The sequence below is a fragment of the Octopus bimaculoides genome, chromosome 21, assembly GCF_001194135.2.
Source record: "Octopus bimaculoides isolate UCB-OBI-ISO-001 chromosome 21, ASM119413v2, whole genome shotgun sequence".
In the NCBI taxonomy this organism is placed as follows: domain Eukaryota; kingdom Metazoa; phylum Mollusca; class Cephalopoda; order Octopoda; family Octopodidae; genus Octopus; species Octopus bimaculoides.
Genome location: NC_069001.1, coordinates 2,691,358 through 2,697,655, shown reverse-complemented (window position 1 = coordinate 2,697,655; position 6,298 = coordinate 2,691,358).

Genomic DNA, 6,298 nt, shown 5'->3' with positions numbered 1-6,298 from the left:
ATATATATATATATATATATATACATGCGTGCATCTGTACATACACACCAATCTACACATTCACGCATGCATTCATGCATACAAACATACACAAACACACACACACGCGCATACACGTACATGCACTTAGATATGTAGCTAACTGCCTCCGCACCAATTTTGGAAATCAGAAGGGGCCTGGCTAATTAAGGAATTACAATTAGAAACCATTACCGATACCGTGGAAAGCGTGTAAAAGATTCCAGAAGTTTAGCATGTAGCAGGAATATGTATATATGTATATATATGTATGTGTGTGCGTGTGTGTATGTGTATGCACACACACACACACACATTAAGAGTAGATGTGCTCAGTGTGCTATAATTTTACCGTTCAGGTTTTGGCTCTTATTGGTAATTGCCTTAAACGTCCAACCGTTGCGTGATCCCATACGGTTCTATTTCGCTCTGGGGAAGGCTATAGCATAATATAAAGTTTATATCAATAACGAAAGAAAAGAACGTTTGCCTGAATTTGGTGTCACTGTATTTCATCTGTTGCATATTTTCCAGTATTTGGTAACTCACGGTGTCCTACTATAAACACAACGCAGATGCACCCCATTTGTGTAGCTTACAGAATCAAGGCAGGAACACGACAACTTTAACATGAAATAACTTGCGATGTACAATTTTTTGTTAAGAAAGCTAAGAGAAAAAGATGTTTTATATGACACATTCTACCAGTGTCCCAAGTTTGAAAGTGTTTCGTTAAGAAAACAAGTGTTGCCCGTCAAATCAGAAAGATCCGATCCCAGACGAGAACTAAGAGGTGCATCTAAGCATTGCATCTCTTGTGTGACATCATTTATTACCGAATACTGAAGCATATGTAACTGTTGCAATAAAAGAATACCAAGCTGAAGCCCAGGTTGGCTGTGTAGTAAGGGGTTCGATTCCCAACCACATGGTTCCGGGTTCAGTCTCACTGCGTGGCATCTTGGACAAGTATCTTCTACTATAGCCTGGAGCCCAACAGAGGCTTGTCAGTGGATTTGGTTGACAGAAACTGATATAGGTCCAATGTGTGTGTGTGTTCGAGTTTGTCACCACCACCGAGAGAAATTGTGAATAACGGAATAAGACTGTCTCGGAAGCTCTTTACCCCGTCTCAAAATTCAATGAGGTGGTCTTTACCTATTCGTTTTATCTATTTATAGGGATTGGCCCTAAACCTGGCTGAACGAGTGCATAACTTTAAAGCTATTCGTGTCTCTGTGACATGTGAAACTATTATATCTACGCATGCGCATTTGTGCATAAGCATGTTTAAGCGTGGGGTCTGCATATACATGATTGTCTCTTCTCAAATGTAAGTGCCTTTGGATGTCGGGTGCGTGTGAATTTGTGTCTATTGTGTATATGTATGTGAGTGTATGTATGTGTGTGTATGTGTGTGTTTGTTTGAGCGTGTAATATTTGAAAGTCTGTGTGTTGTGATAAATATGAATCTTGTGTCTATACAGGGGAACGGCCATCACCACGACAACCTCCCAACACCCACCCCACCAACACCACCAGCACCACCACCGTCTTCACGTCCATGATTACGACGGCAACCATCACCATCATCAGCATCAACACCATCGCCACCACCACCACTACTACCACCATCATCTACACGAAAGCCCGACAAGTACCACCACCACCACCACTACCACCACCACCACCGTTATCATCATCACAACCACCACCACTAATACAAGCACAACTATTACCGCCACCACCACCACCACCACCACCACCACCACTACCACCACTACTACTACTACTACTACTACTACTACTACCACCGCACTACTCACATCATTATCTCCACCGAAACAAGCATCCCCACTGGCACCAACATCATCCCCACCACTGCTACCACTAGCGCCGACACCACCGCTATGGCCGTCACCCCTTCCCCACCCCGACTTCTGTTATGAAAACTCTAAACGTCTCTCAACCGTTTCTTCTGTTCAGATAACAAAGACGACTGGCGGAGGTAAAGGGAAGTATGTATGTATATTATATACACCTGGCTAGACACTTTCTCGCTATAAACACGTGCATAGATTAATTGTGTACCTGTCACTATATATATATGGATATATATAGGTGTGTGTGTGTGTGCACGCGTGTGTGTATGAGGGGTGGAGGTGAGGTTTAGTTTGTGTCATCTCCATGTCTTTCAAAAAAAAAGTCTTTTGTTGTTGTGCGTCCAAATTTCTGAGGTTATGTCAGTTTGTGTACCTGTTCCTGTGTACGTATGTATGTGTATGTACGTGCGTTAACCTGTGTCTAAAGAAACCACACACGCACGCACAAATACACACATACACACACAATACACAAATACACACATACACACACAATACACAAATATACACACACACACACACATATATATATACACATATACACATACCCACACATAAAGTACACACAGGCACAAACGCCACATTCAAATTTGCGAGTATGTTAAATATATTTCGCCACACATTTAATTCATCCTATATATATATATATATATCTACCTATCCATCCATCCATACATACATACACACACACACACACACACACACACACGCATACATACATACATACATACATACAATCTGCAGTTACTCTATCCAGACTACAAGTTCAGGTTTATACCTGTAATTATTGGGGCACTGGGATATGTAACACACTGCCTTAAATACCAATCTTGAGAAATTAGGCTTCTCAAAACCAGAAAGGAGAAAGCAAATTTGAAGACTACAGATCCAATCCATCACTGGAACGGTAAAAACCTGTAAAAAAAAATTCCAAAGAGAAATACGTACGAGAGGTGACACGCTCGCCTTAAAACCATTGTATGACCTTAATTAGGGCACAGTCATTTGAATAACTAAGACATTTCAATGAATATATACCTACATTCCTACACCCCCACCCATATATATATATATATATATATATACATATATATATATATATAGAGAGAGAGAGAGAGAGAGATTTAGTGTGTATGTGTGCTTCTACCCCCGTTAAAGAAGGTGATATACTTTAACTCAACGGTGTTTGCTAGTCCTTCTACTGTTCTTAAACTGTTTCTCTCTAACCTTCTCCTCTCACTCTTCCTCCACTCCACCCTCCTCCTTTCACATCCTCCACATGTCGTCTCTGTTCTCGTATCTATGTCGATGTCCAAGTCGTGCTTGTTTACTTGTCACTCAGTGCTCTTCTCATTACGGCTTTCTCTTTTTCATCCACCTCGATTCTCTTCCTTTCTTTGAATTTAGTTTTTGCGGCCTCATTTTGAGGCAGTTGCCTACTGCATCACCTTCTGTGTCCTTTTCTGCTGTTGGGAGTGTGCAAACTCTTCCCGGCACTGCATTGTGCTATGTAGTTTTTGTTTCCCTTGAGGTGTGGTGCAGTCTTTTGTTGTGTTACTACTTGTAATGCGTGTTGAGTGTGTAATGCTTTGCTCTTTTTAGCTTGCTGGTGGAAGTTTATTTCTCTGGATAGAGTGTGTCTTTTATTTGTGGGTTATATTGTCTCTGCACAGCATCTAATGCTGGAGATGTACTACAGTGTCAGCTGTTCACTACCAGTGAACTAAAGTAACACCCCCTTATTTTTCGAGCACCATCCGGAATCAGATGGTTCCGGGTTCAGTTCCACTGCGTGGTACTTTTGGCAAGTGTCTTCTACTATATCCTCGGGCCAACCAAAGCCTTGTGAGTGAATTTGGTAGACGGAAACTGAAAGAAATCCCTCGTAAAGAAACCCCCAGTCGCGCTTGAAATTCCAATACAAGACTGGAATCAATCAGACTTATTCCCCTCCCACACTCCCCCCCCCCACACACACTCCCGATTATATTGTGTGTGTGCGTGGACAAGGTGTATGCATATACATAGCATTGACCAAGCAATATCTAGTTAATATTCAAAGGTGGTGAGCTGGCAGAAACGTTAGCACGCCGGGCGAAATGCTTTGCGGTATTTCGTCTGTTTTTACGTTCAAATTCCGCCGAGGTCGACTTTGCCTTTCATCCTTTCGGAAATCGATAAATTAAGTACCAGTTACGTACAGGGTCGATTTCATCGACTGGCCCCTCCCCCAAAATTTCGGGCCTTGTGCCTAGAATGTCTAGTTAATATTCAGTATGCTCATTAGAACAGCACACACACATGAATGTACGTGAATGTGGACATACACACAGACACAATCACAGTCGCATCTTTCTCAGTCAATTCTATCAACGCTTTCTTATGTTCTCACCGAACTTTCTCTTTCTTCCCACCTGTATCTACCTACCTATCTATCCATCTATCTTTCTATCTATCCATCTATCTATCTATCTATCCATCTATCTATCTATCTGCCTGTCTCTCTATCTATCCATTTGTATGCATAGTTACGTATATCTATATCGTGTTTTGTTCTAAAATTTCGTCTACAGTGGTTCACCCCCTACCCTTCTCCCCGCGAGTGTCTTACTCTTTTCTTTGTATCTATCTCTGTCTCTCTCCCTCCTACCACACAAAATCGCTAACCTTGTCTTTATTTCCCCCCCCCTCTCTTATACCATATCATAAAAACTACATCTTCTTCACCCCTATTACTCCTTCATCAACATCATCGCCAACATCACAATCCCCCTCCCTTCTTCGGTCTTTCTTCCCCGTCTCTCTTTATATCTATCTTTCTCCCTCTGTCTCTTTCTATCCCTCATTCTCTCTCCCTCTCCCACTTTGTGTCTATCTTTCTCTCTCTATCTCTTTGTGTCAATCTTTCTCTTTATTTCTTTCGTTCTCTATCCTTCTCTTTATCCCTTTCTTCTTTGTATTTAAAAATATTTAAAACTCCCCCTCTAACATTCATCCCCTTTCTAACCCTCCCTCTATCTATTTCCCATTCTATCTTTCTCCTTTTCTCTCTCTCTCTCTCCTCTTGCCTTTATCCGTTTACCCTCCTCATCCTCCCATAGTGACACGTATTATCAGCAGACGACACCCGACGACTTAAACAGCTACTACTTCATATTTCGCTCCTACTACCATTACTCCTCTTTTTTCTTCTAGACCTCCTACCATCACGCTATCACTTACTCCTACTACTCCTACCAGCAACCCTCTTTTCTGGGAGAGGATCCGCATGGCTAACGTCGTGTCCTGGTCTGGCTGCCTGCCACACGACCTACGCGATGTCGCGGGCTGTCTGGGTGACTCCCGGATGGCCTGCTGCTTGTATGAGTGTAGGCCTACGTACGCATGTAGACATTTAATAAACACACACATACACACATATATTTACGTATAATATATGTACAAATAGCAAGTTGCAGGCGTGGCTGTGTGTTAAGAAGTTTGCAACCCAATCACATGACAGCGGGTTCAATCCCTCTGCCTGGCACCTGAGGCACATGTTTTTTGCTATATCCCTCGGCAGACCAATTGCGTGGATTTGGTAGACGTAAACTGAAAGAAACTCATCGTCTCTCCATATATATGCGTTTGTGTTTCTTCCCATCCCACTGCTTGACAGTGTCGGTTTGTTTACGTCCCTGTAACCGATTTAGTCGAACAAATCGACCCCCAGTACTTATAAACATGATACTTATTGCATCGTTCTCTTTTTGCCGTACCGTTAAGTTATGTACGTAATTGTATTTATAGGGGAGGAGTAGACAAACGAAAGAAAAAGGCACTCAACACATTTAGCATATATATATATACATACATGCATGCATACGGACATACATACATATATACATGCATGCATGTATATGGACATACATACATATACACATGCGTATTCTGTTTTTGGAAAGACGCATACATTGCATATATATATGTGTGTGTGGTATGCAGTGCCACTTTAAGCAAGGCAGCAATGGGCAGTTACCCAGGGACCTCATGGGTTTAAGATTCCAGTCGTGATCTACGTACGTTGTAACTTATTGTCAATAAATAGATACTATAAGGACCCTGTGCATTGATTTGTCCAGAGTCCTGTAATATGAGCCGCCCGGTCGGTGGTCTTTGTGGGATTCTTTAGACATTTCTGTATGTGCATCTGTATGTATGAATGTCATTTTATAAACATATATATATATATAGGGAGATGCACTTGCATAGCAAGTGACCTGATCTGAGATCGTGTGCTGGAACGAAAACAATTGCAGCGTGGAAGGTGTTTATAAGCCATTTAAAATAACACACAAAATCCGTTAGATTCACTTCAACATTTAAATTTAATTTGTCAAAATATTTTCGTCGCTTTG